We start from the raw sequence: 23,914 nt of genomic DNA on the forward strand, positions 1-23,914 counted from the left end.
CAACTCAAATCCTACAATAAAACAGTCAAACAGGCAAGAATATCCCACTTTTCAAAACTCATTTCTGATCATAAAAACAACCATAAATTCCTTTCCTCCACCTTCGATCTTTTAACCAACACCAATTTTAATAAATCATCCAAGATGTCAACAGACACCCTTTGCAGACCACTTCAAAAGTAAAATGATATCAGATCCAGTCTTTTATCCCAACAGACTAATTTTTAACACACCTTAGCAACTGCTTTTATCTGAGGAAACACTGGAGAGTTTTGCCCTGGTTGATGCAAGGACACTTGGTCCAGTCTTCTCCCAGGTAAACCCAACAACCTGCCTTTTAGATCCGATTCCCACACCACTTTTAAAAACATTTTATGGATTCTTTGAGGAACAGATTTTAAATATAGTAAATTACTCTCTTCAGACGGATGTCTTCCCTGCTGCCTTCAAAACAGTAGTGGTGAAGCCCTTCTGAAGAAGAATAATTTAGATTCCAATATTTTTAATAATTACTGACCTGTATCCAACTTACCATTTTTAAGTAAAATTTTAGGAAAACTGTTCTTTTCACATTAAGTAAATGACTTTTTAAATAGAAACAAAATATTAGAGAACTATCAGTATGGTTTTGGGATGGATCACAGTACTGAGACAAAGATTTTAAATGATATCAGGTTTAATGCAGATGCACAAAAACTCACAGTCTTAGTACTACTGGATCTAAGCGCCGCCTTTGATACAGTAGATCACCACATTTTATTAAACAGACTCAGAAACCTGGTCAGCCTGTCTGGTGCTGTTTTTAACTGGTTCAGCTCTTACCTCACAAATCAATATTTCTTTGTTAGTATGGATACATGTTCCTCCAGAATGCATGAAATTAGGTGTGGGGTGCCCCAAGGGTCAATTTTAGGTCCAATTCTTTTTAATCTATACATGCTTCCCCTTGGAGACGTCATCAGGAGGCACAGCATCAGCTTCCACAGTTATGCAGATGACACACAGTTGTACATCGCCATGTCTCCTGATGACACAGGACCAATTGATACCCTTTTTAACTGTATTTTAGATATCAAGTCATGGATGGCAGTGAATTTCCTACAGCTCAACCAGGACAAAACAAAGGTTTTAATTATTGGTCCTGAAGGCAAGAGAGAGAAACTTTTACCAAACTACAAGATTTTAAACCTTCACAATGTGTGAAGAACCTGGGCATCATTTTTGACTCTGAGCTTAGTTTAATTCCACACATAAAAAATATAAAAAAGATAGGTTTTTATCATCTTAAGAATATAGCCAGTGTCTGACCGTTTCTCTCTCAGGCTAACATGATGCATACTTTTATCTCTTGTCATTTAGATTACTGTAATGCCCTGCTCTGTGGTCTTCCCAAAAAGACCATCTCTAACCTGCAATTACTCCAAAACTCAGCTGCACAAGTACTGACGAAGACCAGAGGGCAGGTGACCATTACACCGGTTTTAAAATCACTGCATTGGCTCACTATGTGTTTCAGGATCGATTTTAAAGTTCTTTTATTAGTTTTTAAATGTCTTAACAGTCTTGGGCCATCTTATTTATCTGACCTGCTTTTATCATATCGACCCTCACGGATCCTGAGGTCCTCCAGCACTGGTATTTTAATCATTCCAAAAGTTAGAACAAAACACACGGGGAGGCTGCATTCAGCCATTATGGCCCTTACTTATGTTGTATGCTGTAAAGCCCTGTGAGGCAAATTGTGATTTGTTATATTCGGCTTTATAAATAAAATTGATTGATTGATTGACTTATGGAACAGCCTGCCGGACAGCATCAGGACTGCAGAGACTGTTGATGTTTTTAAAAGGAGGCTCAAGACTCACCTTTTTAGTCTGGCTTTTAACTGATTTCTTTTACTCTTTTATTCTTCTATGATATGTTATTTTAATCTCTAATGCTTTTAAATGATTTATTTTTAAATCTTTATGCATATTATTATTAATTTTCTAAATCTTCATTTTTTAATCTTTAAATCTTTATTTTTCTTTAAATCCTACAATTTTTATGCATTTCATCATTATTTCATCTCATACCTGTTTTATCCTATCATATTGCTTTTTTGTCTTTTAGTTTTTAGTTTTTAGCTCCAGTGTTTCCTCATGGGGGGCCTCCACACTGGGAGGTGTGTCCGGTCTGCCAGCGGGGACGTCGTGCTGGAGATCCCTCAGGTCTGGAGGACTGGGAGACTCTGCACCATGTGCGGGGTCTACCCCGGTCTATCTGGGTCGGGGTGGTCTCTGTGGCGGCGCTCCCTGTGGCCGTAGGCTGTGACACCTCTCAGTGTGGATGAGCTTCCCATAGGTGGTTTTTCCTCACCTGGTTCCTCAGTGCCCTGCCATGTTACTATATTGACTGTGTGTGTGTGTGTGTGTGTGTGTGTGTGTGTGTGTGTGCGTGTGTGTGTTTATATGTGGGGGTGGGAGGGGCGGGTTTTCAATATTTGTAGTATTTTTTGGTGTATGTTTTTATTTTGTGAAGCACTTTGTGTTGCATTTTTAATGTATGAAAAGTGCTATATAAATAAAGTTTGATTTGATTTGATGGTTTGTCGCTGGTGGAAAAGAAACAGCTATGGCCAGTAAAAGGAGTCGTAACAGGGGTAAATGCTTCTGTCTTTGGTGTACCAAGCAGACAGTGGTAAAAGGGCAAGACTTACCTGTAAGGGCTCCACAACAGCAGCCCACAACAGAAAAGTAGACTCCTAGCATGTGCATACAGGAAATCCTACGAGACTTACCAGCACAGGCCCAAAAACTGGGCCTGCTGCAATGGTAGCAGGTTAGGTAAACATGGTTCCCTTCCCGTTGCTTGTTTCGGTAGTGACAGCACAGAATAGCAGTGTTATTTGCTGCTGTCCCCACTGGCTAATTAGCTTCAATGCTAAAACAAGCCGCGTTATGAAAGCAGCAGATCCACTTGCGGCATGCTATCCTAACAGGGAGACTTAAAACTTAGAATTTGGGATCAGAACATGCAATACTTAAAATCATTTACTGTGTTGACATACATACACTCATATATTAGATATGATCAATATATCCTTATTAACAGGCTATGTACCACAGTCTTTTAAGGTAGCTGTAATTAAACCTCTACTAAAAAAGCCCACCCTGGATCCAGAGGTGTTAGCCAACTATAGACCAATATCTAATCTTCCCTTTATGTCAAAGATCCTTGAGAAAGTAGTCGCAGAGCAGCTGTGTGATTTTCTCCATGATAATAATCTATTTGAGGAATTTCAGTCAGGATTTAGAGTGCATCATAGCACTGAGACAGCACTAGTTAAAATTACAAATGACCTTCCGATTGCTTCAGACAAAGGACTTGTCTCTGTACTTGTTTTATTAGATCTTAGTGCGGCGTTTGACACAATTGACCATCAAATTCTACTGCAGAGACTGGAACACTTAATTGGCCTAAAAGGTTCTGCACTGAGCTGGTTTAAATCTTATTTATCTGATCGTTTTCAGTTTGTTCACGTTCATAATGAATCGTCCTTACGTACCAAAGTTTGTTTTGGAGTTCCGCAAGGTTCTGTGCTCGGACCAATCCTATTTACTCTATATATGCTTCCTTCAGGTAGCATCATTAGAAATCACTCTATAAATTTCCATTGTTATGCGGATGATACACAGTTGTATTTATCGATGAAGCCAGAAGAAAGTAATCAATTAACTAAACTCCATAACTGCCTTAAAGACATAAAAACCTGGATGAGCACCAATTTCCTGATGTTAAATTCAGACAAAACTGAAGTTATTGTTCTTGGCCCCAAACAACTCAGAGACTCTTTATCTGATGACATAGTTTCTCTAGATGGCATTGCTCTGGCCTCTAGCACTACCGTAAGAAACCTCGGAGTAATATTTGATCAAGATTTGTCTTTCAATTCTCATTTAAAACAAACCTCACGGACTGCATTTTTTCATTTGCGTAATATTGCGAAAATTAGGCCTATCCTGACCCGAAAAGATGCAGAAAAATTGGTCTACGCTTTTGTTACCTCAAGGCTGGATTACTGTAACTCTCTATTATCAGGTAGCTCTAGTAAGTCCTTAAAAACTCCAGCTAATTCAGAATGCAGCAGCACGTGTACTAACAGGAACTAAGAAACGAGATCATATTTCTCCTGTTTTAGCTTCTCTGCACTGGCTCCCTGTAAAATCCAGAATTGAATTTAAAATCTTACTGTTAACTTATAAAGCTCTAAATGGTCAAGCTCCGTCATATCTTAGAGAGCTCATAGTGCCTTATTATCTCACCAGAACTCTGAGCTCTGAGAACGCAGGGTTACTCGTGGTCCCTAAAGTCTCCAAAAGTAGATCAGGAGCCAGAGCCTTTAGCTATCAGGCTCCTCTCCTGTGGAATCATCTTCCTGTTACGGTCCAGAAGGCAGACACCGTCTTCACATTTAAGACTAGACTTAAGATAGGGCTGGCTCAGGCTTGCCCTGTACCAGCCCCTAGTTAGGCTAGTTAGTTACTGCATCTTGCTAACTCGGCCATTCTGGATGTCACTAACTCGGCTTCTTCTCCGGAGCCTTTGTGCTCCACTGTCTCTCAGATTAACTCATATCGCAGCGGTGCCTGGACAGCGTGACGTGTGTGGTTGTGCTGCTGCCGTGGTCCTGCCAGATGCCTCCTGCTGCTGCCATCATTAGTCATTAGTCATACTTCTACTGTTATTATACACATATGACTATTGTCACACATGTATACTGCCAGATATTAATACATACTTTCAACATATTGTACCACAGTAGCCAGAACTATAACTATAATATTATTACTTTCAATAATGTTGTTGTAAGCTACTGTCATTACCTGCATCTCTCTCTCTCTCTCTCTCTCTCTCTCTCTCTCTCTCTGTCTCATTGTGTCATGTGGATTACTGTTAATTTGTTATGCTGATCTGTTCTGTACGACATCTATTGCACATCTGTCTGTCCTGGGATCCCTCCTCAGTTGCTCTTCCTGAGGTTTCTACCATTTTTTTTCCCCGTTAAAGGGTTTTTTTGGGGGAGTTTTTCCTTATCCGCTGCGAGGGTCATAAGGACAGAGGGATGTCATATGCTGTAAAGCCCTGTGAGGCAAATTGGAATTTGTGATATTGGGCTTTATAAATAAAATTGAATTGAATTGAATTGAATTGAATTGAAATTGAATATATAAAACTATACAAATGTGTAGCATAAATAAATGTGGCTTAGAAACAAATAAATATGTCAGTTTTTGACAGAGATTGGTTTGATTTGGCCAATACATTTCAAAACTAAAGTGGATTAACAAAAAAAAAATGAAGGCTGCAACAGACACCTGATACTATCAGGTTTACCAGGTGGCTACATGTGTATTCAGATGAACAACTGTCTAAACATTTTCGTGTTGACAACCCCAACAAGTGCCTCAGCCCTTCACAGATGAGAGAATAAGGATAGAATAGAAACAAGAAGAGGGTGAAATAAGAATAAATAAGTAGAGGAAGAAAGGAAGAAGAGGAAAAAAAGAGAGGAGGAGGCCTATTTATCGGTCTAATTATGAGAGACAGATCAGAGGCCCTAGTGCATAGTGGGATGGTGGTCGGTCACGCTGAATATCAATAGAGAAAGGAGAGAAGGGGGGAGCATTTTATTAAAGAAACTAATGGTGGGTGCGAGTAAACCTCTATTCCAATATCTGGGTTCAGATGTGTCTCATCTCCATGGCCTCTTTTGAATAGAACAGCTCTTGGATAAGCTGGACCACTGCAGGGCGACCTTCTCAGATTTCAATATCAGACAGCAGATTTTAACCCACTGTGACCCGGGGAGAAGAATATGAGGGAAACCTGGGAGCTTAGTACATTTTGAATAATGATTCCTGAGGTTTAACACTTGAGATCTGCAGGATCTTTTGATTTGCTCATAAAAAATAACAGCTGTATGTTGTATTATTGATTCTCTTTGCAAGAATAAGCTCATTCTTATTCAAATTCACTCCACACCCATACAGAAACAAATTGCTTAAGACTGCAGGAGAATTATTTTTAGTAGGGGCATTTTGAAGTTGAGTATGGAAGTCCAGTGGGCCAATATTTAAATGAAATTTCAAAATTAAACTTAAACATTGTGTAATTTATGACAAAAAAAATCAATATTCTTTTTAATGTTTGAAAATGAATAATTACTGCTAAAATGACATTTGAAGGAGCAGTATGTAGGATGTAGGCCTAGTGGCATCTAGCAGTAAGGATTGTGGATTGCAACCAACTGAAACGTCTCTCATGTGCCAAGCCTGAACTCCTTGTTGGGATTCCTTCAGCATTAATTGTTGAAGAGGTTTTTACCAGGAGCTGAAGTGTCCACAAAGGTCGCTTCCCCTCCAAAATAAACAGACAGGTGACTAAAACTGGTAAAAGCACTAAATAAAGCCGTTTCACATTAAAATCAGTGTTTCTCTGGTGCAGTTCGGCACGTCACAGTAGGGCTGTCAACGAATATTCTAAATTCGAATTTAAATTCGAATTTGAAAACAAAATGGACCTTCGAATGTGAAAATTGATATTTGATTGTGGAGAGAAAAAAAACACCACCGCAGCTGTCCTCTTTGCGAGTGGGCATTGGCATCAGACGTGCATTTCTCCACGCTGGTTGACAAGCGGTTCTGCTCCAGCTGTTGTCCCCGTCACCTGGCTTGACACATTCCCTCGCGGCTCGCACAGAAAATAGACCAGATGCCAAAACGATCACTGCAGGGCGCAAGCCGGTCTCGGTCCGGCGCTTCGAGGCTCTTCACAGCACTTCCATGGGCAGTGTGGCCAGGGGTCAGAGAGGGGGGGCAAGCGAGAGGTCCGCGGTCGCTTATAACGTAATGTTATAGATAATTGTTTTATGTGTTTTAATGTGTAGGTATATAAATATTTTCAAAGACGTTTATGTTGAAATAAAAATATTTTTTTTATAATTGTGGACATAATGCAAAAAAAAAAAAAAAATTGAATGGTTCAAACCTATGAGTTATTTTTAGAAGGAATATTCGAACATCATTTTTGAGCAATTTTGACAGCCCTACGTCACCGATGGGCTGCTAGCCCAGCACCTGCTAATGTTTAAACAGTTTCACATTATAAAACTATGTTTTTACAACGATGTTTGTGTCCAGAGGGGCTGCTAACTACAGTGGCCAAAGTGAAAACACAAATGCCAGTGTTTGGTTTGTCTGTTCTGGGCTACTATAGAAAAATGACAGTGCAACATGGCAATCTTCATAGATGAGGACCCGCTCACTAACCTATGGCTGTGTGTTATTGCGTCATGATCATAAAGGCTGCATGTCTATACGTGCTGTCTGTCTGCATCCCTGAATGTGGTTGTATCTGCTGACGTTTTCTGTGTGATTATATAGCACATGCTGCTTCTGTATGTTTTGGTTATATGTACTGTCTCTGCATGATTGTATTGATGTTTTACTGTTCTTTTTTTATCTTTATTGATCTATCTTTTTCTCTTCACTGTTAACTCTCTCTTTTTAATGAATGTGTTGTAATGTACTGTTCTTTTTAGGGTGCCTATTGACATCAGGCCAGGGACTACAGCTGGATATTAGCCATGTTGGCTAAATCTGCCCTTTTTACTATTATTTCTAGAGTCAGTTAATTGGGATTGTCCATGATACTATAAACTAATAAACTAAACTAAACTAATTATAAACAGCACATTCTCTAGTACGGCAACAAAAACATGACAACTCTTATTTTCAGATGATTATACACTGAAGAAAAAGCATTAGCTAAGCAATCATTTGGAAGTGTGCCAAATAAACACTATCTCTTCTAACTTATGTTTAGTACCAAATTACCTAGTAAATTCCACAACATGTCTAAGAAACATCCTATTTTTTTTTTTTTTTTTGTTTGTTTTGTTTTTTAGGCTATTATTGACAAACAATTTTCAATTAATGCATGAACCAATTCAACATTTCAGAACCAAAGCAGTGGAATTGTTTGTGTTCATTTGGTGTGTTTTTTCAAATCACATGCCCCATGGTTTAAATCCTTAACTTTGACAGATTTCACTAAAGGGACCTGGAAGAAAACTGACATTATGAAAATGACCATGAAAAATTAATTTCCATTTTACTACTATTAGAAATAACCTAAATCAGTACATAATTCAACTTTCCGACTTGCAATTTCATTCTGAAAACCATATTCACAATGGATTGCATTACCCATGGTGGCGTTGTGCTTCCAAGTACAACGGACATGATCAGTTTGTATTTTCATTTTGCAGTAGTTATAATTTTTAAAGGTTAATAACATGACAATTTGATTTTTATAGTTTGAAATTTAATTATCTTTTTTTTTTAATATTGGTATCACTACACTTCTATATACTGTCTGAGAAGAAGGAAATCCAAAAAAAACATGAAGAGGCCACACACCACATATAGCTCCAAACCCTTTTTACATGCCCCAAACACAGCTCAAAGCACAACTAAATAAACAACAACAAATCCAACTCCATACAGCACCAATATCCCGACCCACTCGGTATATTTTGGGCTCTAACTCAACCACACATTATTCAAAGAACACGCTATTCATCTCAAATAAAAGCTGAGACTCCGCTGTTTCCACACATATGCGCCAAAGCACTCTACCCCAAAGCATCACAGAGATAGAGGCCAAAGAACAACAACAACAAAAATCTTTTCACCAAAATATATTTGTAATATTTCTCTTACCTTGTTGTTTTTTCCGTGAAAAGCTCATTCTGCCATTAAATCACGCTTCCGCTTACCAACTTCTTGTCCGTCATTCAAATGAATCCGGGTGGAAAAACTTGATGGCCGGAGGTTCCGGGGGAAGCATAAAAATAGGTTCGTTCAAGATGAGCCAGGCCTGCACAGATTCGATCACCGGTGATTGGCGCACAATGCATGCTGGTTAGTTTTGTGTTCGACTTCATCCCGACTTGCTCTGATGTATTACAAAAGTGGACGGCGATAAAGCCGCGAGAGCGAGGCAGCCACAGTTTTTAGAGCCAGGCGCTGCAGTTGCTCTCCACTGACTGCACCGCCTGGCTCTCACCTGATCTAACAGCTGATTGGTTTAGATGTCGACTCATCAAGATGATGTTTTAGATAAACTTTTCATTTTTGTTGAATTTTAGAGATTAAGATTGTATTTGTCTGATTTAAAGGTTTATTCTGTAACAGAAAACATGTGTGACTGATGGTGAAGTTTAGTTGTCAGAGACTAAATACATTTATCATAAACTATACAATACTCTTTTAAGTATTGAAGTATTTAGCAACACAGAGACTTGTGGTCAGTGGGATGTGAGGATTCTTAAAATAACATAAGATGTGAAGCCCGTATCTAATGAAAGCTGTTGTCTTGTATTTTTTTTCCTCTGAAATGAAATGAATATGAAGCTTATAGTCAAGCACAGTTTATTTAGCCAGTGTAGTTGAGGGGACAGGTCAAACTGATATGATGCTGATTTACAAGAGAATTCATGTCAAATGGAGGATAAACCATGAACATAGACTACAGATCACCTGTAAAGCATTTTAATAAATTAATCTATCATAACTAAAACAACTAGAGACAAACTGATGTATGGATCTGATCACTTTTTTAATGAATTGACATCATTCCAGACAGGATGTCAGTGAGTCTGTAACTTCCTGTATGGACTGAAGGCTGCTGGAAACTGTCGGGAAACTGTCCGACTTCACCTCAGCTTTTTGTCACCGCCCCCCGCTGCGGCCGCCTGCTCTCGTCTACTTTCCAGGCGAGGCACAGTTCATCTCGAACAAGTGTATCGACCACTCACAGCAGCCGACATCTCCCCACAACGCATTCTGCTGACTCTGATTGGCTTACAGTGCTGTCAATCTCATTTTGGTGGGTATAGCATCATTCTATTGGCTCTAACGACTCAAATTGGCCAAGCCGTCGCGGAGATACGGGCCTCCAATATTCAGAATAGAAACTCAGTTTCAAATGTAGTAGGTGTGTACTGGTCAGTTTGGAGTGGGAAAAAGGAAAAAAAAACAAAACGGACAGTTATATGTGTATATCCTAAACATCATTAGGGATTCACAGAAACAAAAAAATTAAAGATATAGGATTGTACATCGATTGTACATTGTAAATCATATGCAAACATGGTGTAATTTTGGAGAGCTCGTCTGAATTTTCTGTACTAAAACCTCTCTAATATTATTCTGCTTCTTTTTATGACAATCAACCTTTGCAGAGTTAATGTTCACATATTGTACTCTGATTTGATAGCGGTTTAGAGCTGCAGCTGCATCATTCCAAAGGGATACTCATACTGAAAATGCTTTTTTTTAGGCGAACCTCAAAATGTTTCATTTGTGCTGTGTGCCATCTTCATTTATTCTTCACATATAACACATATACTGATATTTACACATCTTAACAAATCTCACAAGTGTTCCCTTTACCATGACACTGAAAGTATTCAAATAGACCTTGTGGTTGCAGAGATATATTCATTTCATTATGGGTATGCAATTTTTGAGCAGAGGCCTATAAAATTGAAAATTAATTGATAACCACTAATGTGACGTTACGGGCTACACGCCCTTCATCAGACCTTTCAAAAAGGAGGAGACAATTCTGGCAAATTGGTCAGAGCTGTCATCAGCTATTTCTCTCAGAGAGAGAGAGAGAGAGAGAGAGAGAGAGAGGCCTCTTATAGCATGTTTAGTATGTACAAATACCACAAAGGTTTTGCCAAACTGCCCTTTTTCTTTTAATCTCACTACACAGGCATATTGCAATATGTGCTAAATCTGATCACCAGCCCAGATTTCCTGAAGGTCAACTCATCTGTGCGTAAAGGCAGGGAGAGAAGGAGAGGGAGAGAGACAGACAGAGAGTGGAAAATATGTAAAGATATTTTACTGCTCAGACAATGAAAGGCAACAAAAAAAAATGTTATAATGAAATATATCTCTGTGTGTGTGTGTGTGTGTGTGTGTGTGTGTGTGTGTGTGTGTGTGTGTGTGTGTGTGTACAACTTGGAAAATTAGCACCAAAATAATGTGTAAAAGTCCAAGCTCTGTATTGTTTTTGGTTTTGAACATGCTGAAACTCTGGAAATGGTACTTTACATTCTTTCATTCAATAATATGTTACTTAAAACTAGAAACTACGATTTCATAGTGACATCTTGTGTTGCACAGTCCCAGCTACAGTGGGCTATTACCATTTTTACAATCTGTAAAGCAAATTTGACAATGTCTTAGTCTTAATTTAGCTATCACAACATGTAAAATAATCAGATTTTCATTGCTCTTAAGGCCCCAACAGTAGTATATAGGGACCAGCTTTGCGCGTGCATGTGAAATGCGCATGCACGTGAGACGTGCGTGCGTGCACGTGAACACCCCCCCCCCCTCTACACCCGCCCCTCCCCCACCCCACCCCCCACCCCCCTTCCGGTTCCCCACCCCCCACCCCCACCCCCCCCACACCGTCATATGAAATCCAGCTCTCATTGGTTAAACATAGCGCCTCCTTCTGGGGGGCTGGTTTCCAATGAAACCCTAACTATTGGCTAATCAAAAGCCCCTCCCGTCATATGAAATCCAGCTCTCATTGGTTAAACATAGCGCCTCCTTCTGGGGGGCTGGTTTCCAATGAAACCCTAACTATTGGCTAATCAAAAGCCCCTCCCGTCATATGAAATCCTGCTCTCATTGGTTAAACATAGCCTCCTTCTGGGGGGGCTGGTTTCCAATGAAACCCTAACTATTGGCTAATCAAAAGCCCCTCCTTGCGCCCCTGCACCGGAAAAATGTCGACAGGTGTTGATTCGTCACCTCGCCGGAAAGTAGCGACAAGTGTTGATTCAACACCTCACCTAGCCCAGACCACTGCGCATGGCGCCGGGATGTCCGAGATCAGAGGAATTAAGAATGCACGGATGTTTTTACAACGACCCCCCTGCTGTGCAGCATCTGTTCGGTGTAATAAATGTTCAGACATGTCCGGGCAAAACACGAGAAGAAAGTACAGTAGCCAATCATACAGCAAGGCTAGACCAACAACCAATCAGGGTTTTATGATGTGTGTCGTGTTTGTTTTATTGTTTTACCCAAATGTATAAAAATCCCAGTGAAACAAGCAGAGGATCTTTTTTTAAAAAAAAGTCTAGGTTGCGTGAAACACAGCGGACCCTTTTCTACAGCTTTTACTGCGGACAATGGCCTCAATTAACGGTAAGCGTGCCTAAACTATATTGGATAACATTGCTCTCTAGATACTTAATTTTTCTCAGAAAAAACAATCTGAAAACAACTACAAAAAAAAAAAAAAAAAAGTATTTCTCATTAGGTACAGCTGCTGACGATTCCGGAGTTGAAAACCGTGCCCCTGCACCCCGCTGCAGCAGCCGTAAGTTAACATATCATTTCGTAGTGTGCGTGCTTGTGTGTGATTACTTATTTTCATTATTACTGTTATTAAATTCTAAATCTAACGAATGTATTTTCGTTTTAAATCTTGATCTAATGAATGTATTTTATTATTATTATTTTAAAGAGTGTGTTACTAAGCTAAATAAATGGTATTACTTTCCAGCTGCAGCACAAAGACGCTCACTTTCGTTGAAAAGGCGCAGAACAGACCCTCCAGCCTCTGCTGCTGCTGCTAGAGATTTTATACCGTAAGACTGTTTTATTTTTATATTTTATTTATCATTAATGGGGGAATGCTTGGCATCATTGCAAACATCTGTTTCCTCTTTCTCACAGTGCACAGCGCAGGCCACTGAGACCCCTCAATCAGTTTTCTAGCGGGTTTAACACGTAAGACACAATGTTTTAACGCTACTTTATATGAATATTATGTTAATATGTGTCGGATACAGAATACTGCTAACATATCGTTTTGTTTGGTTTTGTTTTTTCCATAACAGTGCCTGGGCGATTCACCAGGACTACCCGGCTGAAAATTTCCAGAGGGTTACACCGTCAGGACAAGGATTTCTCACGTAAGACACGTCGTTATTTAATAATAATAATAATAATACTAATAATAATAATAGCAGCCTAATAATGATAATAATATTAATAATAATGATAACGTTAATGTTGTATTTTTAATAAACAGTGCTCAACCGCCTGAGCTGTCGGCCACGAAAGAAACAAGCGCCGCGGGAGCTGCGTTACTGGTTGTCCAGGGATTATCTGCGGGTGAAGCGGGGAGCGCACTAGGATCGGGCGGTGTAGAATCGGCTCCAACGGCTGTTGAGGAGTGCTTCAACGGCACATTCGAGGAGGTCGGGAGTCTGTGAACTCGTTTCCTAACGGTCGAGAGGAAGTCGGCGGAACAGCGGGCGCCCAGCAGCGTGAGAGGGCATCGATCAGTGAGGAACACGGGCCATCTCCTCCTCCTCCTCCTCCTCCGCACCGGCGGCTATTTAACGTGGGAATATCTACAGAGGCTTTGTGGAGTCAGCAGGAGTCGCTCTCCACCACAGAACACCAGCCTACAGCATCAGCACGAAGTAAGCAAAGATCTATTTTCTACGAGTACACCTGTGAAGGCTGGCGTTGCTGATACTGGTGCTGCTTCTGCTCCAGCGGGAGGTGTGTGTGTGGGGAATCTCCCCACAATCCCCACATTATTAAGAGGTGCTGACTATATTCCAGATTTTGATGATCTGTTAGACAGTACTGGTGATTACAGACACAGTAACTTACCCGACTTACTGACATTATCACCTATACCCGCTTCATATCCTCCTCCTCCCAGTGTTTTTGCTGACGTTGTTGTTGAAAACGGTGAGGAGGAGAGCATAGCATTTATTGATGCACATCCAGGCCAGGCCTCCAGCCCGCCTCAGCCTATCCCTTTTCCCCTGCCTCCTCCAGTAGGTGTTGTTGTTGATGTTGATGAGAGTGTAGTGTTTGTTGATGCGTATCCAAGCCATCCCTCCAGCCCTCCCCGGCCTATCCCTCACCCCCTGTCTCATCCAGTAGGTGTAGGTGTAGTTGTTGATGCTGATGTTGAGAGTGTATTGAGCCATACGTCCCGCCCTCCACCCAGCAGCTGCCTACCCGTCCTCAGCCTATTACCGACCCTGTCTCACCCTCTGATTCTCCCACCCCAGTGGCTGTTCTAGCAAGAGAGAACGCATTGCTCAAAACCAGGTGCAGGCATCAGGCTAGGCTAATCAGGCGCGAACAGCGTCAGAAAAGATTTGCCGAGACGCGATACCTCCTCCTGGCAAGCGAGCGGCGAAACCTGATTAGGAGCACTAAAACTAACGACGCTACAGAGCCCTTAATACACAGGTACATTTGCTTAAACAGAGCGTCGGCACCTTAATTGAATTACAGCACACAATCACAACATCAATAAATAACCTAGTAGACGCACTGTATAGAAAAACAGGAGCACATTGTTAAGTAAACGTAGATAATGGCACCACCGAGGAAAATGTTAAAAATGAATGAGCACCCAGGTCGGGATGGTCGTTATGACACAGATGACGAAAGCACACATTTTACTGATAATGTCGATTCGTCCCAGTGCACTACAGAGGGCGGCGTGCTTTGACAGGTACAGTTAGGGAACGTTTTAACACACCCTCTGGACCAGATGTACTGGCTAGCCACAGCAGTGTTATGCGCTGGTCCAGATACATTATAAAAAGAATGCGGGGGATAGAGAAGAGAACAGCACTGTTTTTAAGAGACAGAATTTTATGCCCATCATCATCAGCGTCATCACCATCACTCGCTTGCGGTTCAGGTTCTGGTGTTGCTGCTACTCCCGCTACATCTAATGCTGATGTTATTGTAGAAATCGGTGTTAATACTAACAACAGTGACAACGATAATATAGCATCACCATGCCGCTGCTGTCAGTTCTGGGTCTGTGAGTGTCTCGTGTGAATGTGTGCGTGATAATGGAGCCTCTGCTGAGCATGCTGCTATCAGTTCTGGGGCCGTGAGTGTCTCTGGTGTGAATGTGTGTGATCGCGGGGTCTCTGCTGAGCATGCTGCTATCAGTTCTGGGACCGTGAGTGTCTCTGGTGTGAATGTGAGTGATCGCGGGGTCTGTGCTGAACATGCTGCTGTCGGTTCTGTGAGTAACTCTATGGTCTGTCAACACGGCGCAGGAAATCCGGTAGAAGGAACACCTGCTGTTCCATCTACCAGTACAGGCGGTGCACAGTTGCGTGTCCGTGACATACCTAGATTCAACGCTGCCGAATTTCGCCAGAGGGTCGATTTCAGAGAGGCGTTAGTCTTGATAACATCACCCAGGCAATTGACGGTGTTAGAGAGAGGTTGTCATGCGTGATTGGTGCAGCCTTAGAGGACTCTCCTGCAGGTAGTGTATTAAATGTGGTTTTGAGAGGACCATCTCTAGCCAGCGATGTGCAGGCTGTTTTAAGCTCTGACAACGCATATAACGCTGACGAGTTTTTGGAGGTGGTCTCTCAAGTTGTGCAGAGTAATGACACGTCGCTGACAGATGATGATCTGGAGTTTGTTGTGACCGTGGCACGGGTAGTAGTGGTGGTGGTTCTAGACTGAGGCTAGGAAGCGTCCTTATGATGAAATTTTATCTAAGAAGGAAGGCACCTGTATAACCCTGAAAACGACGTGTCTCAGAACAGTCTTTGTTTCTCTCTTTGTCTCGCCCATTTTGTTAATGAAAGCTTGTCTGCCACTGATAAAATGCAGTATGCTAAACAACTGCATAGCGCTGTAGGATTTGATGAAACCCACAAGGTGTCGCTCTCTGATATCACAAAATTTGAACATCACTTAAACATAAAAATCGTAGTATTCCACCATGGTTCAGGCGTAAACACCTACAGTGTTACAAAACCCATGACGCTGTACACGCCAGCACTGTGTGGATGTACCTGCACAATGACCATTATTACCTGATTGTAAATAAAACCGGTTTCTTTGGCGGGACCTATGTGTGTGACTACTGTTACGGTTCATACACAGAACCGTTTAAGCACGTTTGTAAATACCTCTGCAATGTTTGTTATACACAGTGTCACATGCACACAGGGGCCACTGTAAAATGTACAGGGTGTAAACGAATCTGCAAGTCCAGACACTGCTATAATCAGCATAAACACTCACTCTAAACACGACGCAGCGCCGTGTGACAAAGTGAAATATTGTGAAGAGTGTGGTAAAACCTACAATGCGGCAAGAACGCAGCATAAATGCAAGCCACCAAAGTGTACACACTGCGGCGAGGCCCTAAATGAGAGCGATGCTGTACACCAATGTTTTATCCAGCCGCTGAAAAACAAAACCACACACAAAATACATATTTTTGATTTGAGACACGTTATCACGAGGGCAAGCACGAAGCAAACTTTGTGTGTGCTATGGACACAGAGGGAAACAAATTTTGTTTCAACACCCTGAAATGCGTTGACACGTTTGTTAAACGGTACCGGCAGCCAAAATATAAGGGGTACACATTTATTGCACACAACGCCTCAGGGTTTGATAATTACATACTGCTGGAATATTTTGTGCAACAGGGGATCCCTCCCACAGTAACCATGCGTGGCAGTAGGGTCATCCTGATGTATGACAAGGCGTTCCAGCAACGCTGGATCGATTCTTTCAGCTTTCTACCCATGCGTTTATCCAGGACACCGGCTGCCATGGGTTTTGAGGACATGGAGAAGGGTATTTTCCGCACAAGTTCAACACCAGGCGAACGAGTACTATGTGGGAAATACCTCGACCCCTCTTATTACGGTACAACACCATGTCTGACAGCGACAAGCATAGGTTCATGATCTGGTATGACACCGTCCGTGAAAACCTTTGATTTCCAGACAGAAATTCGCCACTACTGTGTTAATGATGTAGAAGTGCTTCGCAAGGCCTGTCTAATTTATCGTGAGACATTTATCAGGTGCACAGACCTCGACCCGTTCGCGTTCACGACACTGGCGTCGAGTTGCATGGGCGTTTTCAAAACGCGTTTTCTACCCAAAGACACCCTTGCCCTCACGTATGAAGGCGCATACACACGGCAGAATAAAACCTATTCTGAGGTGTCTATGCAATGGCTGGAATACGTGGCCAGGGTAGAAGGCTCCGAGATTAGACACGCTTTGAACCACGGTGAGCAACAATTTGGGCAGTTTTTTGTGGATGGGTATAACAGGGCCACAAACACATGCTACGAGTTTGCGGGATGCTTTTTTCACGGATGTGTCAAGTGTTGCGTCCAGACCGAAGTGAATCCTGTCACCAAAAAACCCTATGGCAGTCTGTACCACTCATTCTGTGAAAAAATATCAGCGTTGAAAAGTGTGCATGGTCTGCGTGTGGTGGTGATGTGGGAATGTGAGTGGGAGGCGCTAAAACGTTCAGACCCATCTGTTCAGGTGCACCTCAACACTTACAGGCCCAAAGAACGCCTCGACCGCGACAAGCCCTTTTGGAGGGCGTACAAACGCCATCAAGATGTACCACAAGGCTGATAACGCAGATGAGAAAATCAGATACTACGATTTCACAAGCCTGTATCCTACTGTACAGTCAAAAACAATACCGGTTGGACACCTCAAATTATCCACCGAGATTTTGGTCCGGTAGAAAACTATTTCGGGTTTGTAAAGTGTACCGTGCTTCCTCCCAGAGGTCTGTACCACCCGTACTGCCCTACAGGTGTCACAAAAGGCTCATGTTTCCGTTGTGTGGCAGGTGTGCTGCGGAGTTAAACCAGACCAGTGTCTGTGCGCATACTGACGCCGAGCGACAGCTGTCAGGTGTGTGGGTCTCGTTTGAACTTCAGAAAGCTGTCGAGAAGGGGTACCTGATTGTCTGCATTGATGAAGTGTGGCATTTCCCAAACAAGACAGACACCTTGTTCAAGGAATATGTCAAGACATTTTTGAAGTGTAAGCAGGAGGCGTCAGGCTACCCAGGGCATGTCATTACTCCTGCAGAGAAAGCCCAGTACATACGTGACTACCATGAAAAGGAGGGGATTTTACTCGATGCTGACAAAATCTGTGTCAACAAGGCGGTCAGGAATTGTAACAAGCTTCTCCTGAACTCATTGTGGGGCAGATTCAGCATGCGGAGTAACATGCCCTCCTGCGAGTTAATTACAGAACCGGAGAGATTCACGCAGCTCATGTTCAGCGACCATTATGACGTGCGTCAGTTTGGGTTTATATCCGATGACGTGGCCATTGTCCAGTGGTGTCACGCAGATGGTAAGGCGTCCAGAGTGAATGATGTGAATGTGTTCATAGGGGCTATGACCACCGCCTATGCTAGGCTGATGCTGTATGACTTGTTGGACAGGCTGCAGGAGCGTGTGCTGTACTGTGACACGGACAGCGTCATTTTCACGTCCGGCCCAGGTGATTGGGTTCCCCTCTAGGCTCATACTTGGGTGACTTAACCGACGAGATCAATGACGGGGATGTGTGCGGGCTCCCAGAGGCAGATTATATCACAGAGTTTGTGTCTGGGGTCCAAAGTGTTACGCCTACTGCACAAAACTTGGTAAACGCAGGTCAAGTGCAAGGGTGTCACACTTAACGCCAAAATGCAGCAGTGCTCACCCACGAGTCGCTTAAGGGGTTGGTCCAGTCCTTTGTGACCAATCAGAACACTCAGAAGCAAGTGAACACAGAGGCGGAAACCATCAGGCGTGATAAAAGAAGTTTCATCTTAAAAATGACGTAGTACACAAAAAAGTCAAGGTTGTGTATAACAAGCGCAGAGTCCTGTCAGACTACAGCACGCTACCTTATGGCTACTAACATCTCTTTTGACTCAAGACTGCAGCATCCGTTTAGTTTGGTGGTGAGTGGTCCCTCAAATTGTGGGAAGACATATTTTGTCAAGGGTCTTATTGAAAATGCATCTACAGTTATTTCACATAACATTGATAATTTGGTCTACGTATACTCATGCTGGCAACCTTTATATGACCAACTCCTTAAATTAAGAGACATCAACTTTGTTAAAGGGTTACCCGATTCCTGTGTGACAACGAGCTATTACCCCGGACAAGACTAATCTACTCGTTATAGATGATTTAATGAATGACGCAAGTGACAATATAGAAGTTCAGAATGTATTCACCAAATATGTCCACCATAGAAATCTCAGCTGTATATATCTGGTTCAAAATTTGTTTATACAAGGCAAGGCTAGCAGAACCATTAGTTTAAACACAAACTACCTTGTCTTGTTCAAAAACCCTAGGGATAAATATCAGGTTACACTCCTGGGCAAACAGATGTTTCCCGGAAACACTAAATATTTTTTAGAGGCGTTTACTGACGCCACTAGTTCCGCATACGGGTATCTCCTCATAGATTATAAAGCTGTCACTCCAGACCACTTGAGGCTCAGAACCGCTTTGTTGTCAAATCAGCAGGTTGTTTATATGCCTAAAAACAAACAAAGGGCTAAATAATGTCGTCACGCTGCAGAGGAATCTAGCCATGTTGGAGTTGTTATATAAAGCAACGCTGGTATGAGAAGGGTCATTGTGTGTGGCGCTAGCGCAGACTTTATCGATGCACTCTGTGAAATAGCTTTAAATGTGTTGAGAGGTAACATCCCTTTGACAGAAAAACAGTACTCTCAGTTAAAAAAGAAGAGAGGCATCATCAGACTGGTTGCGGACAAAAATGTTAAACATTTAAATAAGAAAAGAGGATTAACCAGAGCGGCGGGTTTTACTACCACTACTTGGAGCGGCTATACCATTTATCACAAGCCTGATAAGCAGAGGTTAAGAAAGAAGAATATGGAGCATGCACAGAAGATGTTTTTGGTTCCTCAGCATCAGCTTGACATGTTAAAACAGCAGCAGCAGCAGCAGCAGCATCAGGACCAAAACACTGCAAGCATAAGACAGGTAGTACAAACGACCTTGACCGAGCCATGTCTGACATATTGAAACTACCGGACACAGACGTATATGAAAAAGCCAAAAAATACTCTCAAGTACTGCAGCGTTATTTGGCATTGGTGAGACAGGGTGAGCGTGAAAAACTGTACTGACCCTGGCAATGCCTGATAACGAAATTAGACCAGAGGACCGCAGACCTGATGATGATGATGATGATGATGGGCATAAAAGGACACTGTTTTTGAGGGTGTGTTAAAACACATTCCTAAAAGAAGTCAGAGAAATTCTGAATACATTCTAGATGCAATTACCCGCTCAAAGCATGTTTTATCCTGGACAGACAACGCTGAAATTGTTGTTAACGGCCGTCCCTCCACGGTACTCATTTGTATGACCTGGTGAAAAGTGTCACTGCATCACACAATATTTCAGACATTTCTAGACCACTGGGGTGGGACGTGTTCCTAAAAACCCTAGCCCATTTAAACATACCTTTAATGGCCATCCCTAACAAACAGGTGCGTGGGGATATAGCGGAGTATAAAAGAATCGGAGACGCCCTAGTTTTTCATCCCATAAAAGCAAGGAAAAACGGTTGGTAATAGGCTCACCGGGTGCTTTAGCGCCCCACTAAGGACACCTGCTTCAACACGTTCACTACCTCACAGACTAAACACTTCACAGTGGGAGGAATAATAATAAAAGTGTGTGTGTGTGTAATTTTGTTAAATTTGTTCTGATTTATTTATTTTTTTATTATTTACTATTGAATTTCGTTTGATTGTATTTTTGTTTTTTTTAACTTTTGACCATTTTATTGTATTTTTTTTTTATCTCTTGACCATATGAATGTATTTTTGTTTTAACCCTTGACCTATTGAATGTACCATCGTTTTTCATCATTACTATTATTAAATTTTTGACCTATTGAATGTATTTTTGTTTATAACTCTTGATCAATTGAATGTATTTTTTATTTTTCATTATTACTATTATTAAATTCTTGACCAAATGAATGTATTCTACAAATGTGTTAAATAAATGGAATGTCTGAACTGCGGATCATGCTTTCTCTCTCTCTTTATTTATTAGAATTATTCACAGTCACACAGCATGTTGCTGCACTGTACACATGTAAAATTATATCCACGACATACAGAGGGCTGTATTTTGTTTACAAACTTGCACACCATAGCATCATTGCGTGCCAGATTAGCACTATACATGTTTAACATTCTTGTAAAAGGAATTCCTCTTTGTATATGACACAGAAAAAAGACACAATGCTGTCCACAGGCTGTAGAGTAGTTGTTCTGAACCTGCCTCTGGGAATAATACACGTCTGCACAGTTTTCAACGAGGTATCTGTATATCTCCGATGGAAATTTGTCGCTGTCGGGAGGGTTTCAAAGCTATCAAAAAATATCCATGCTTCTGTTTCGTAATATAAATAGCGAGCCAGTGTTCACCGGGCATGTTTGAGGGTGTGTATTCACAACCAGCATGGCGGGAACGCTGTGTGCCTTTATGGTTTGACAGTTGGTCGCATGCCAGGACTCCTAAAAAATTTGTCCGTTAATGATTCTTTTATTGAGGATGCGGTCAGCTCTATAGTGTTCATGGCTGATACCGCTTCTTCTTTTTAGTAATAATCCAAAAGTACTTGTCTCTTGTTTGATATTTCGATAACAGAATCGTAAACAGCATAACACACGAGGTTAACGGTGCGCTGTAGAGGTACTCTGAAACGGACTTCCAACCTCACATTACCACTTTTAATCAGTGATACATTCCCTGCGACCGTCGTCAGGTTCCAGATTGAAGCAAAATAACGTGTAACCATTCCCGAAATCATTACGTGATATGGCCAGAGACCTGTCTTTTAAATGACGTCCTGTAGTTTGTACCAGCTGGAAATACTCTCTCACATACTGACCTCTCTGAAATAGTGGCTGAAAGGGCTTTGCAGGGTGAGACTGCCCGTCTGCGTACAAGCTAATAAACTCTGTATCGTAATGCTGAAAACAGAAGGGGTTCCGGTTATAGCTCCCCGAATATGCCTCATGGTCAACAAAGCCTATGATGACGAATTTGGGGATTTGTCCCATGTAAAGATTTTCCTGGTTGCACACTCTTGTTCCTGCAGGTATGGAAAATGTTTTCAGAGCCACTCTGTCAATAGCGTATTTAGCGTTAGTGTGCTGCAGTGCCCTGCTATGCGCCAATCTAACGGCAGGTGCCACGGCCACCTTTTTCACAAACAAGCTAGCCGATACGATCTTCACGGCGTATTGATTATTTTGCGAGTCATTAAGGCAAACTCGTCCTTTGATCGAATAAATTTTAGGAAATGTCAATACCGATAAGCAATAACTTTTCCTGAAAAAACAAATCGGAGTGTATCGGTGCTATTAATTCCACAGTGCGACTGTTGACGGTGTATCGCCCTCTTTCGGCTAGGCCTTCGTTATCTCCGGTTATGGAGGCAGCATTCATGTGGTCTGCTGTGTCTTTACAAAACAGGCCGCTGCTAAACTGCGTATCCAAGGTGTCCTTTCCGTAGTTGATTAAACACTCGATTATCCCTCGATGCACGGGTATGTGTTGGAAGATTGGGTTATAAGCCTGTCTCCTAACATGATATCCACTTCATAGAATAACGCACACCCGGTAATTTACAAAACCCACATCTGCGGCTTGGGCCAAATCGTACCATCGGGGTTCGTGATTCTCGCGCATGTACAGGTAGGTATCGTTTAGATCAATGTAATCCTCGCCGCAGGCTGATATAAAAAATTCCAGAGGCCCGGCATCCCGTAATGCCGAAACCGGGGGTATTTCGACAAATGTAGATTTTTCAATGGATGTCTGTGTGTACGGCACTGTGAACAGATCCAGCTCCGTCTTCACACATTCTTCCGACTGGTTGTGTATGAGTGCCATGGCTGTTGATGTTGTTTTCTCTTCTCAGACTAGAATATGTCTTTACGCAGAATCACCGCGCGTCTTTTGGAAGTTGTGCTTCTCTTGGTGGCGACTTCTTTCTGATGCGTCGTGTCACTTTGACGGTCGCGTTTACGCTTTTGGACCTGCGGAGCTGCGACTCGATGAGGGGGTCTTTTGGACGGTCTTTTCTGATCACCATCAACCCGTTTCCTTCCTGTCGTCTCGATACAGCGCTTCTGGCAATGTTGGGCCATATCCCCTACAATGTTTACAGCTGCGTTTTTAAATGTGGCTTGGCGATGCTGAATCCTTTTTAAAATACAGCCATTCTAAGCAAGCCTCGAAATATGCCGCCTAAACCGTTACCGTATTGTGTACTTGAACCTATAAATCCAGGTAATTCGCCACCGCTTGGTTCATGTAATATGTCATATATCGGGCATCACGCACATATGGTGTGTAGGCCATTTTCTCTGGTCTAGAAATACTGCTTCACAGGTCTAAAGTGTAGTTTAACAATCACTTTTCCGTGCGTGAATGGTATATACTGGTTTTGATCGTTTTTAACGATATCTCGATATCGTCAATGACAGATTTGGAGCGATGTATAGTGTGGCTTGTCATATGTCAGAGTGGGCATACGACCTACCTCCGGCGTTATATTTATACATCAGAGGAGCGACGTGGCTGTCTCCCACTAGCTGATAATCAACAATATCGCTGTAAAGCGTATATATTATAAACTCCCCCAAAAATATCTGCGGGGTGAGGAGAGGCGTAGATTTTCTTAAAAATAGGGGTCACCGGTATCTCAAACGGCTCACCGGGCTTAAAACCCAATATTTCGGCCAGTTTCCCGCGGAACGTCACCTTATATCCTTCTCCTCCCGAAAAATAAACATGATTTGTAATGTTGTTATATTGAAGACCTAAGCGCGATGTTATCGGGTTACCGATGCATTTAGCATTAAATTCTTTAGTATTCTGGGAATGGAGTCGTAAAACCCGGCAAACAGTGTTA

General features: G+C 42.0%; 1 protein-coding gene across 1 annotated transcript in view; it reads right to left on the minus strand.

Moving 5' to 3' along the window:
• The window catches only part of LOC125900952 (uncharacterized), a 61,768-nt gene extending 52,933 nt beyond the window's left edge, over nucleotides 1-8,835 (minus strand). Inside the window, exon 1 of the transcript XR_007450908.1 lies at nucleotides 8,766-8,835. The gene's annotated coding sequence lies outside the window, so the exon portion shown is untranslated. The remainder of the gene's footprint in view (nucleotides 1-8,765) is intronic.
• Between the last annotated feature and the right edge of the window lie 15,079 nt (nucleotides 8,836-23,914).

This window comes from Epinephelus fuscoguttatus, linkage group LG14 (genome assembly GCF_011397635.1).
Source record: "Epinephelus fuscoguttatus linkage group LG14, E.fuscoguttatus.final_Chr_v1".
NCBI lineage: Eukaryota > Metazoa > Chordata > Actinopteri > Perciformes > Serranidae > Epinephelus > Epinephelus fuscoguttatus.